The sequence below is a fragment of the Anas platyrhynchos genome, chromosome 4 (genome assembly GCF_047663525.1).
Source record: "Anas platyrhynchos isolate ZD024472 breed Pekin duck chromosome 4, IASCAAS_PekinDuck_T2T, whole genome shotgun sequence".
In the NCBI taxonomy this organism is placed as follows: domain Eukaryota; kingdom Metazoa; phylum Chordata; class Aves; order Anseriformes; family Anatidae; genus Anas; species Anas platyrhynchos.
The window spans coordinates 46417063-46430450 of record NC_092590.1 but is presented as its reverse complement, the minus strand read 5'-3'; the positions used below and the strand labels follow the sequence as shown (position 1 = coordinate 46430450).

Genomic DNA, 13388 nt, shown 5'->3' with positions numbered 1-13388 from the left:
TCAGTAGGGCTCAGGTGTTAAGTCTTGCGCTGCTAGGTTTGCTGGAGTTTGAGAGGAGCATCTCTACATTTCTGCAGCTCTGGAAGCAATTCTCAGAGAGGCTGAGCAGTGTAGTAGCAGAAAGACCATGACTGATTTTCACAAGAGAAGAAGTCCTTGGGGGTGCAGCAGATCAGAATCTGAGGGCAGTGGACTACCATATCCAAATTCTGTAACTTCACTATGTCTGTATATTACCATTTTTGTTTGCTCATCAGTAATAAAAAGTTCAGGAAACTGAAACTTTGATCATGCTGTTAGAGGTTTCTGAAAGGACCACAGTGATCTGATTAGAGTTTATTCTAGTCTCGCTTTATTTTTTGCAATCTTGATTGAATACGAGAAGTCTATTAAACCACAGAGTTTGAGTTTAAATTGCATACGAGTTGTGCACGTGGTCTGTAATTATTCTGCATGATTCTCCTGCTCGATCACTAGGTATGAAGGTCAGCAGACGATACTGTGGAAAGCAAAAGTTGAAAATTTAGTGCTGAGTTTTCACTTGCTGTCTGGGGTTTCTTATTGACAAATTTGTCAATGGAAGCAAGAGGGATGGAGAAATTTGCTTCGGTATTGGTCTTCCCACCATTATTCAAATTACTGTACTTTTTACTTTCCATGTCTTGCTGAAGGAAAGATTGACAGTGATTTATTGGTGTCAAATGCATCATAGCAACTTCAGTCATATATTCCGTAACCGAATGCGTGAGAGAGTAAGCACTGCGCGCCCTCACCCCGTTCAGACCCAAGTTTAAATGTTGGAGTGATGCGAAGGTTTTTGTATAATTGACTAGGAGCAGAGAGACCCTTGAACGTGTCACTTCATCCCAATTGAATTTTAAAGCTTTTAATAAAAATATACTTTGGATTTGCTCTTTTGTGTTACAGAAGCCCGGCTTCCATAAGGTAAAGTGGGGAACAGCGAAGGTGTGAGCGGTGAAAAGTTCCCTTTTTAACCACAGAGAATACCAGTCACTGCAACAAGGCTAAAAATGACTGTACCTTTCTAGACTGTACTCACCTAATGGTTTTCCCTATGGGATGGGCTGTCAGTGGAAGGGACCAGACGTTCACATCCCGATGTTAAGGTGGTGCTTCCTGAAAGGCAGCGCTGCAGCAGAAGAGAGCCTGGGATGGGAGAGGAGAGCGGGTGGGGAAAGATGCGTACAGAAAATGTGAAAGGCACCTTCCACCTCTGGAAAAGGGAGAAGCAAAATACTTCAATCTGATGCAGATTATCGCCCATTGGTATTGCCAATACAAATAGAACACAATTCTCCTGGCACTTCAGGAGATCATAGAGGGATAAATACACCAGCATTTCAGTGTATGAAATGGCTACCGTATGTTATCACAGTATTACAGAATCACAGAGTCATCTAGGTTGGAAGAGACCTCCAAGATCATCGAGTCCAACCTCCGACCTAACACTAACCAGTCCTCCACTAAGCCATATCACTGAGCTCTACACCTAAACGTCTTTTCAAGACCTCCAGGGATGGTGACTCCACCACTTCCCTGGGCAGCCCGTTCCAATGCCTAACAACCCTTTCAGTAAAGAAGTTCTTCCTAACATCCAACCTAAAACTCCCCTGGCACAACTTTAGCCCGTTCCCCCTTGTCCTGTCACCAGGCACATGGGAGAAAAGTAGTAATAAAGGATTGGAAAAAAAAAAAAAGAGAAAAAATAAAGTAGGATGAAGGTGAACAGTTGTGATGAAGCATTCATCTATCCAGCGCATTCATTTAGAACTGAGGCTAGAGGAGGAGAAGTGAACGTGTGATAGTGTTGTTAGACTCTTGGAAGATGTTAGCTATTATTTTAATGCTGTATCTACATAATATATTTATTGCACATCATTCTTCTGTAGTATTTTTCAATCTTTAATGGACAGTGTGACCTATCGCAAGCCATTTATTCCTAAATGGAGGTGCGGAAATTTGAGCCAGATACTAAAATAAAGTAGTAGACTTTAGCCACTGGCTTGTAATTTCTGCTTTGTAGAAGTCTTTTCTTCTAATAAGACTTCTGTGCAAAATGGATGGCTTTGATCAGCCTTTGAGTACCCCAGGGGAAAAGCTCGTGACATTTCCAGAAGGAAATGAAACATTACCTCTGTGAAACAACTCCTATTTCAAAAGATTTTGTGATTAAGTGTGGTATAGGTTGGTTTGTTTTTTGCCTTTTTGTTTGGTTTTGTTTTCAAAATGTATTTTGACTTGAAATTAGCTTCAGATTTTGATTCTGACTCTTTTAAAAAGAGATTTAATGCTGATGGGTCATCCTGTTCCTTTCATGGTACTGGACTGTGAAACTTTGCTGTTAGCATGAACATCTGAAGATTGAGGCTGTTACAGTTACGTGTATTTGTGGGTGATGCTCTTCCCTTTTGGTGAGAGTTATGATTTAAAAAAAAAAAAGTCATGTTCCTCGATCACAGAGGCAAGTCATTATACATTTTAAAGGGCAGCTGATATCACCTGATAATAGTAGACATTAAAGCCTGTCTTTAAAGAAAGAAAAAAATCAAGAAAATGTGAAAACTTACTAAGCAGAGGCAAGAAGTAATGGCAGGAGAAAAGGAGTTCCTTCCTGGGAAGGTGCCATTTGTTCAGATGGCAACAGCTAGAGGAAGGCACGAGAGGTTTTTTTCTGATTTTTCTTTTAATCCAATAATCCAATTTCTAGTTTGCAGGAGGTAAGAAAATGAGCTATTGAATTTTAGGATTTGTCCTAGTATTGCACCTCTTCTCTTCATTTTTGTAGGCGTTATGCCAAAATTCTTACTTTAGTAGCTGCCAAAAGCATCAGAAGCAACTGTCATGTTGGAACAACTGTGATTCTGCTTCATGTGGAAGGTCACTTGACAAACATGACTCAACTTCTGTAGAAAATACTGAGTAGTAAGGGAACTGCATAGTGTTCATCGTGCTTTTTTGAGACATCACGACGTACATTATGCAGAAGACCGTGGTAGTTGGATTGGTTGTTGGTGGTTTTGTTTTGCTTTGCTTGCTTTTGTTGCATTTATTCCCAAATGAAAAAAAAATATTATATCTTTAAAAATATTGGTTGTGGCTTCAAAATCTATGATGAGTCCAACGCTCTTCTACTTTAAAGCTTCAACTGTGTTGGTAGGTTCGTGGAGAAACCCTGTTCATTTGATAGATCCAAGTCAATACTGCACAGGTAATAGCAATACAGAAATAGCTTGTAAGGGAAATTCAGATCAAATTTCAGGTTGAGCTTGAACCTGAATCTTTCAGGGCTAGAAATCTTGTGCATTTGTTTGCGAAATAAAACATTGCTGCGTATCTCATGCTGTTTATGACTGTAATTTTAGGAGAATCACTGAGCTTGTGGAGCACAATATGCAGGTGAGGTGTATTAAGAAGGTAATGGAGACAGGTTGTGTCATTTCATAGGCTACATTTTCCAAGGATAGAATCAATGATTTGAATCAGGTAGGATCGTGACACGTGGAGGCTCTCCACAGCAGTTTTCTCTGCAGCTGTGTTCATGAGCATTACTTAAAAAATAGTTAAAAATATCAGAGTTTTCAGATGCTCTCCCTCATGCTGTAAATACTTTACAGCTTAAGTTATGTGACCCAGGGCATTCACAGAGTGGCCGTTCCTGTGGCTTAATGACCAAATGTGAGAGAAGAAAAAAGTGTATGAATAAAGGACCAGGGGCTTCTGATGCAGGTAATGATGTAGTTCTGGTACAGTGAAGGGTGCTGTGCTTCTTCTTGGTTGTTTGTTTTCTGTCATTTATTTTAGGCTAAATAGTTGTCCTTGATTTAAGCACCAAGAAAACTGTCTAGAGTTCTGTTTTGTTTAGAATACTCATTTGAAATACTAGCTTGTCTTCCCATGCGAAAGCCTGATCTACTACTACCTCACAAACATCATGTGCCATGTCTGTAGGATTGAGGCAGCGTTCTCTTAGAGTGCAAGAAAAATAACCATTATGACCCCATTTTCTACCTTTTTAATTAGAAAAAAAAAAAAAAGTTTGTCAGAGTGAACACAGAATACCCTTTGTGGTTTAGGTTCTAATTTCATTATTAACAGACGTGATTCATATGTAGAACACAGGGGTTTCCCCCTATGGTGTATGGTATATCCCTGCTTGTGGTAATTCAGGGTTTTTCCTCTCATGCCTGTTCAGTTGGACGCACAGGCTAATGCTTCTTGCTCTCCTAGATGACTGTGTAGTAATTTCTTCCATTCTGTCCAATCCTGACAGTTTTTTGTAGGATTGCCTGGTGAGGTGAACTCTGACTTTAAGCAGGGATGTGGTTTAGAAACTCCCATGTTGTCATTCTAGCTATGACATTGCGTCCCCTCTTACCTGGGGAAGTTGCTGAGTCCTGCTTTAATCTTCCTTGTGACTACATGAGAATGAAATTTCACCACTACTTTCTGCAGGAACTTTGTGCCCACTTGTGAATCCAGCCCTAATCCTGATCTCACAGAAACCAAGCTTTGCATTGATAATTTGCTTCATTGTAATGTACAGCTTTGGAAGTTTTATCGTAGAAATATCTCCTAATTTTGGCTCTCTCTTTTTTCCTTCTGGAATTGGTGATAAAATAATGCACTGTAGCTCTAACAACAGCAGTAAGGGTGCCATGTAGTTCTGAAGAAGCCTACTCCTCTAGAGGAAATCTCCCTTCATTCCCCCCAAAATCTTACTACTTTATTACGTTTAACTTCTGGATTGCAAAGGTAAAAAGAACAATTTATACACCAGCATCTAAGGTGCAGTTGGTTATCTACTGGCAACCTCCTCCTTTAAGAACTAGGCAGTGATAGTGCTCGTGTGTAAAATTATGCCATGTGTACACTAACGTGTGTACTTATGTGTAAAACTTGGCGTAATCCTGTAAGCAGCTCTTGAAAGTAGATGTCATTGCTCTGTCTGTCAAGGTCCAAAGTTAAATTCCAGTTCACAGCCCAAGAGGAAGAGAGAGTGTGTGATATGAACACTATAGTAATGTATAAAGGGTAAAAAAAAGTGTCTCAGAACAGTCTTTAAAGTGACACCTCGTACTTGAGATTCCTTTGCTGCCTTTAGTTTAAGGGTAGGAGATTTGGGTCTCTGTTATACTGATTGTGTCAGGTTTTGGAAGCTGGTGGTAGGAAATCTTGATCCAGGAATGTCACGAGACTCAGTGAAGGTAGAGAGCAGAAGTTGGGTTTTCTTGCCTTGCTACCGAAACTCTTCCTATGCAGCATTATCTTGAGAGTGAGTCTGGTTTTGACTACCAGGAGTACTTGCATGATTTGACACCTGTGCAGAATAGCGCTGTCCCAAGCATGCTCTAAGTCTCTCATGTGCCTGGAGTGCTCCTAACAGTGCCTGGTCAGCCAGTCATATAGCCACCTTCAGACCACCAGCAGGCTTTTGCAAACTGAGGCAGCGGTACCTCATCCAGGGACTGTTGACTAGAGGGGCAGTACTGCTACCTTCCCAACCTAGGTCCTCTAGTAACAGTTGTGATGTTATTTTGGGAGCGTTTTCTCTTATGATTAAAATGATCTTAAAATGATTTTCCTTACCCCTGCTTCTTTATCCTTGTAGTCTTTCTTATGAGTGGTTCCTGTGTTGCTTCTGTGGCAATGAAGAGCTCACTAATAGTTATTAAACGTGTTCTGCTTTTCATGATCTGTTGCGTGACAGAGTCTGTATAGTTTAAAAAGATGGGGAAAAAAGCCAACAATCCAGCAGTCAGATCATGGAGCTAGCAAGCAAACCTGTGTGTCTTCCTCTTCCTTGCAAGGCGCTGTGTTTTTTTCCAGTCCTGTTGATTCAGTGGGAGTTTACGTATACAACACAGGGACCATGTAATTGATAGCTGATGTCTACTGTGCATGTGGTTAGTGCCTAGGGAAAGAAAGGGGAAATCCCTTCGTTAAATGTGAGACTTAATTCTCCAGTTGGCGCATGAGGTGTAAAAAAGTCTGATATCTGTGAAAATTGGTGTTCAAATTCTACATTCAAAGAAACTGGAGGAATATTTTATAAGATATGGTATATTTTATGACTATCTCATGAAGCAGTTTTGTTACCATGCCTCCAGAAACCTTAGCTGTATGTGGCTAAACAAAAATGTCAAAAAAATTCCATTTAAATGCCTAAGAAAAATACAAAGATTGAAACCAAGATCCGGGGGAGCCAAATTTCCGATGTTAAACAGGAAGCATAAATACTCAGCACAAGTTAGCAAAAGCATAATTATAATAATATTAATCACCTATAATAATATTAGACTTCTTAAATTTCTCATACACTTTTTTATATGGATTATTCTTTCATTAATGGGGAACTTAAAGTAGGCTAGGCTGTCTAATTTAGCGCTGAAAGTGGAAACTACAAAAGTGAAAAGAAATCATTTTTCTGTGTGGTTGAAACAGCAAGCAAGAATGGGTCTGCCACTTCCAAAAATAAGGCCAGCACAAAGGATTGTATTATTTTGTGATTATTTTAATAGTCTTTTTTACCTTAGTGGCTATCTGCATGAATCATCAAAAAAGCTCTAAGGAAAAAAAAAAACACACATATTTTGTTGTGAGATTTTAAACAATGTTTTTAAAAAAGAATGCTTTAGGTTTAAATTTGCATTGATTTCAATAATATTTCAGACTATCCTGTAAGACAAAACTAAAGCTTCCCAGTTCCTAAATATTTTAACCTTTTTTTCCCTTCAATTTATTTCTAGTCCCCTTCTCTGCCGAAATGGTTCAGCGCCAAGAAGTTGTATACTTTTTTGGAGGCCGATGAGTTAGGAAACAAGCTGTTCATATCTTACTTGAAGTCTTCCTTGAGCTTGACTGAGGTAGAGAAGAGAAAATGAGCTATCCCTGGCTGCAGAGGAGAGCAGACTGGGAAGGGTAACGGGGAGTGTAGTGGAGGGTTGAGGGAGAGCAGCTGGTTTTGGGAGAGGAAGTGGTGCTCGTGTGGTGGGGAGACAAGACTCGGAGGGATGCCTTTAGGGTGCAGGGCACAGGGTGCACTAGGGGGCTTGGGGCTCCAAGAAAGGTGAGAGCTTGTGTCTGGGGCCCTAAGGTGTGGGGAGGCTGGTGGACAGAGCTGGGCAGAAGGATGTTACTGAGGAGGGCTCTGGCAGTGGCACAAGGGATCTGGGTGTGAAAACCAAAAAGCAGATCAGCTCTGGCAGCTCCTGGGAGGGGAGGTGCATTGTTACTACTAAGTGAAGGTAGCCATTCCTCAGAAGATACAGAATTAAAGCCCTTGCAACATGTCTGCACAGGAAACACATTGGCAAGCAATAACGTTTGAGTTCCCCTCTTTTTCATGTTAATGTTATTTTAATATTCCTTTTTCTATGCAATTCATTATTCGTACAGTAGCACAGAATGCCAAAAATGTTGAGGAATTGGAGAGTACTAATGGCAGGAGGGTTGGACTTCGGTGATCTTTAAGGTCCTTTCCAAACCAAACCATTCTGTGTTTCTAATATTAAGCTTTTAAAACCCTGCTAAAATATGCTTCGGGTAACTGCCATTGTACCAGTGATTAGGAGCTCACAGACTAAATCTTCAGCATGCACACAAGCAGTGACTGACACTGAAAAGAGTTTGCCTCTTCCTTGTCAATATACACATGCAAAGGCTCAAACATTTATTTTAAATCTGTATGCATCTGGGCATCCTCTATACATTAGTGGATGCAGAGAGAAACGCTCAAGCTCACTGGATGTGGGAGAACTCCAGCTGTACCAAGCATTGCCCTGAAAAGCAGTTCTCTTCCTGCTGTAGGCAACAGGGGCCTCTTACACTGCAGCACTTGTGAGAATCCTGAATTCTAATTAAAAGTGAAAGGACTTTTACTTGTATTCAGAAACTAGCCTGATGTTTTTTTCCATCCAGAAAATGATTGAAAGTTTGTAAAGAGAAAACAACAAAAGAAAAAATCAGAAAATGAGTAGGCCTTGACTCAATGTTTTATAATATTTAAAAAGTACAGGTACATTAGTCATATTCTCTGAAGGATTTCTTGTAAAGGAGCTTTGCTGTTTGCAACCTTTTCCTATGATTAATTTTTTTAATAAAAGTATTTTTTTCATTAAGTGAATTGGTACTTTGGAAATTGATAATTATGGAAACTGAAATGATCTGCTCCTGACTTTCAGGGACACTAACCGGTAAGAAGAGCACCTTGCAGAGAGGAACTGCTTTCTGCTGACAATGAGCGGGTGCGTGGTGCTCAGCAAACCTCAGGAGGTGTTGCAGTACCTGTTCTAGGGCACCACCTACTGGTGCCTCCTCATTTGGCTGCTGAATATGGGTATCTGTTACATGCGGGGTTTAGTCTGTATGTTCTCTTTACAGCATGGAGCACCAGCTGTTCTCATTTGAATCAAATCCCATTGCTCTCAGAGAAGGTGGCTCTCATTGCCCCGATCTTGTACAAACCTGTCCCAGGGCTGCTCCACAGCAAAGAAGTAATGGCTACTGTATTGCCCTGCAGTTTGTTTCAGTCATCTTATGTTGTGTCTGTAGTGTTTTAATGATTTCCAAGTGAATTCCCGAGAGAGGAAGAGAAAAATCAACTTCTTTGTTCCCAGCCTTTCCTGTGATGAAAGATAACTCTTCCCAGAAGCAATAGACTTATCTGTGCTATTATGTGTAACAGCTTTTGACTTATTAGCATCTCCAAAAGGTGAGGGATTGTATGCAGAAGACTGCCATCTGTTACAAGACAGTTACATTACTTACACTATGATGCACCTGCCAGCTCACAAATATGCTGCTTTTTTCTCTTCTGTGCCAAAGAGCACAGAAGAGAAAATATTAATATTTTAATATTGACATTTAATAATTTAATATTAATATTAATAGTTTAATGTTAAGAAATATTATAGCAGATAGGAAGGTCAGAGACAGTAGTCTGGAAATGAGTTTGACAGTCAGAGGGCCTGCTGCTGAGAGTGGGAGAAATAAATGGAAGGAGAAGAACCCCCATGACACAGGTGTAAGGGTGGTAGTTTGAAGAAGTGGTGTAAAGGTGACTGCCATTGATGCTTGACTGAGCTGATTTAGAAAGTCATCGAAGGGTCCCTGTAAAGTCAGGTGTGCTCTACACTGGAGCATTCTTTATACTGTGATCTTTAAAAGACGTTTAGATGTAGAGCTTAGGGATATGGTGTAGTGGGGACTGTTAGCGTTCGGTCAGAGGTTGGACTTGATGATCTTGAGGTCTCTTCCAACCTAGAAATTCTGTGATTCTGTGATTTCAGCCAGAGGTTTCAGGATACATTATGTTTCATTAACCATTGGATGCTTCCTGAATGCGTGTATCCTTGCTGTAAGTTTTGTCTCACAAAGTGTCCCTTAATCTTAACAGCTCATTGCCAGGTTAGACTTATAGCTAGTGTGATACGGGTACACGAAGGGACAAAATTACTCCTTGGAATTTAGAATTCTAATTAGATCGTAGTACCAGCCAGGCAAGTTTGAAATTGTGGAACTTGAAATCCCATGTCATAAAAATTTTGTTTCTTGCTTCATATCCACTTACAGGAGTCAAGAAACCTGCAGTGCATTTACACCAGGATACCAGTCTGTCAAGCCTGTCTGCAATCACCGAAATCTAAGAAAACCCTCAACCTGAGAACTTGTACATGCTTAACACTACAGCCATGGCTGCAGACAGAAACTAGGCACCCTCAGGCAGCAAGACATTTTCATCTTCCACTGGGAGTTAAGCTGCTGCAGTCCTTAGGATAGAGGCTTGCACAGGAGCAGTTACCATCAGGTAGGCTTCCCTTTACTGAGCAGTGGGTTACAGAGGAGCAGTTGATGTACAGTATTTTGTTCTGTTGCCTCTGCTGAATGCAAGGTCTTTGGATGTGACCCTTTCCTGGTAAAGGCACCCAAAACCCATGCCTGGGTCTCTCCCACAGATAATTGTAGAATCATTAGATTGAAAGAGACTTCTGGGATCATCAGGTCCAACTGCTAACCTAGCACTGCCAAGTCTGTCACTAAACCATGTCTCTCAGCACCACATCTGCATATCTTTTAAATACCTCTAGGGATGGTGTCCACTTCCCTGGACAGCCTGTTCCAATGCTCCACAACCCTTTCAGTGAAGAAATGAATGAAGCTGATGATCTTGGAACAGTCTTTCCAGAGCCTTTAGATGAAATGGTCCTACCATTAAAGAACTAGCCATTTAAAGAAACAACTGAATCATATTAATAATACTTGAGAGTCTCTGGTTTGAGCTCACTATTGTAATGGCAAATAATGTATGTGAAGTGAGATACGTATGACAAGCCAGCAGTCCTTCTACCCTTTCCTCCTCCAAAGGCACAAAATGTCACATTGGTTCCTGGTCAGCTGCTGTTCCCTTAACTAGGGAACAAGGCTGGGGATTTGCAGCCAGCACAACCAACTTGCTGCACAGCACCACTTGTAGTCTGCTTTGACCAGAAGTGGTGTGTGATTGCATATATCTGTTGAGGCTGCCTCTGGAGAATGTAATAAATGGAAACAGCAGAGGCGATGCTATTGGATTGTTTTCTGAGTGTGCCTTACTAAGCCGCTGGCATGCTGGTGCTGAGGAAGTCCCAAGAGGAACATCTCTATCCAGGGCCTTCATTTGGCCTGCTGGGGACCACCTCCCGGGTTTGTTTAATTTTTAGAGTGGGAATCAATGTAGCTGTAATAGGGATGTCTAAGCAACTTTCTCTTGTCAGGTGAAATTATCCCAGTATGCTGTATACCTGACACTACTAAGACTTGCTTTTTGGAGAGACGTTGACTGTGGTGCTTCTGTTTTGCCAGTGAGAACCTATTCCCTTCATTTAAATTTCCCAGGATAAAATGGGGATTAAAAACCTTACAGTGCAAGATAAGGAATAAATATAGAGTAATCACTAAGAAGGTCTGTTGGTACAGGACAAATAAAAACATGAAATGTGCCCTCCTGGTATTAATTCTACAATACTGATTGAAAGAGGTGGTTAGGATATTCTTCAGTGAAGGTACACAGAGGCAGCGTCAGGCACAAACCAGTGTTAGCAAACTATCACACTGTGAGTTCAAAACAGGTATTTTGTGTACATAGAAAAACTCAATTGGACACGCATCTTTTGTCCAACTTGCAACACTGAGCATAGACTACTACTGACAATGGCCAAAACGATATCTCCATTAAGAAGTTAAGGCATAAAGAGGATGCAGAATCCACAGAACAGCCACTCTCTCTCAGTTGTGCCTGTTCTGTGAAGCATGTCAGCATTTGTGTCTTGAGCTCTTCTTAGTTGCCCTTGCTCTTTTTCACCTGTAATCTAGAGGAGAGGAAGCCTGTGCTGGTGGGAATGGGAATGTAGCACATAAAACAGCTGGAAGTATCGGAGATCCTGCCTCACAACGAGCAGCAGCTATGCAGAGAGCTGTGGTTTTGATAAAAAACAAAATCACTGAAATTGCTGAAAACTCTGAAAATTACAAGCAAGTTTTTCACTAGTTTTAAAGCTGCTTCCCTAAATGATCCTTCATCTGCTTTTCTTCTTTATGAGGTATCCTAATGGCTGCAGTGTAATCCAGTAATACAAATGTTGCTAGATGAGACAAAGCGCTACCACATTTTGGATCTCCCAGTGGTTTCCTACTGCTTTTCCTACTGCTCTTATACCAAGACATGTTATAAAGCTTGCCAATTTAGCTTTCTTTTGTTTTGCCTTCATAATATTTTCAGGCAGCTCTAGTCATATGCCTGCTACTATTTCTATGTTTGATGACTTGGACAGTCTACTTGGAGGAATCTGAGTATTACAAAGATTTAATACTGTTGAAAGGGGTTTTGTGAGAAAGAGGTTAGGAACACTTTGCTTGAATTTCCTTTGGAAATGATTTTTGTATGCCACATTTGAATTCACTTTCAAATGACAATTTGAATTACGCTTGGATAGCTGAGACCAGAACTTACTCTTGAGTAGGTCTGAAAGTGATATTTGGTGTTAGAAATCAATTAAAAGGCTTAGGTACATAAACAAATGTCCAATTCGGATTTACAAGCAAGGTCTTAAAACTGTCATCCCATCTGCAACTGCAAGTGTGGTAGGTAAGCTGATGTTCCATGTTGTTGTGTTGCAAAACAGATGAAATTGATAAAATGTGTGTAAATAATAAATAAATAAGAAGTGGGCCACATCTGGTATGATTTTGGGTATCAGGCGTCTGAGTCTGAGATCTAACCACTCTCTGCATTTAGGGACATGTGCTAGAGCCCATCAACATGACTGATATTTATTTGTATCCATTAGCTTGGGTGTGGTGAAAGGGACAGTTTGGAACCCCAAAAACTCAGTAACATCAAAAGGATTTAAAAAAAAATAAAGTTGGTAAGAAGCACTGAATTACTGTTTCTGCAACTGTTGCAATCGGATTTGGCGTGTGCAATTCAAGCTGGCTCCAAACCATGCTGTTTGGAGAATCCCCCTGTACTGATATTTCAGTTTGTCCCTAATAAAAACACATCCCCAGACACTGAGCTTAGAGAGAGAGAGCTCCAAAACATCTGCTAGAAATAATTACAGAAATATGAATGTAATTTCTTGTACTAAGGACTAAACTGAAAGATCATGTTACTTACTGTATAACACCACTTAGAGACCTTGTGTGGGCCTGGTGACAGTGCTTAAAGGAAAAACGCTGTTTTTGAAATGACACTGGCTACGTGATGAGTAAAATGCTGGTAACTTCATTATTTTTCATGACATAATACTGATTTTTTGTCCTGTTTATTTACCAGTGTAGTCCTAGCTCTTTAGAGATGCTCTCTAACTAATCAGTATTAACTGTTGGAGAGGCAGTAAAAGAGGGTGACAAGTGAAATATGGCCCGTTCACATAAATTGTTTAATTATCCATCTCTAGGGTTAGGAGGATTGGGACATGTGTATGCTGCATTATGTGAGCTGCGAAATGTTTAGCAAGTCACCTATGTCTGGATAATTTTTGGTACAAGGGCAACATTCAAATAGAACAACAGAAAGAACTGCGATTTTAATCATAGTTTATGATTAAAAGCATGAAATACTGTGTTCCATGGGTGTGGAGCCATTTGTCTGAAGTTTGAAGTAGTATGAAATATGTTTATGATATATTTTAAAGCATAAATCATCGTTCGTTACCTTGAAAACTGAGCATGAGTTATCCAAAGTCATGTGACTGCTGATATCTGACTTGGTGCTGAAGTGAATTACTTGTGTTGGTGCTTCATCTTGGTGGAAAATAAGGACATCCGTGGGGGCTGGGAAAACACCTTGGGTGCTTTTGATAGTGAAATGGGTTATTGATGGATTGATA

General features: G+C 40.4%; 1 protein-coding gene across 1 annotated transcript in view; it reads left to right on the top strand.

The window, feature by feature from the left end:
* BBS12 (Bardet-Biedl syndrome 12) overlaps nt 1–13388 on the top strand; it is a 143215-nt gene that overhangs the window by 24092 nt on the left and 105735 nt on the right. The window contains exon 2 of the mRNA XM_072037469.1: nt 9592–9826. The gene's annotated coding sequence lies outside the window, so the exon portion shown is untranslated. The remainder of the gene's footprint in view (nt 1–9591; nt 9827–13388) is intronic.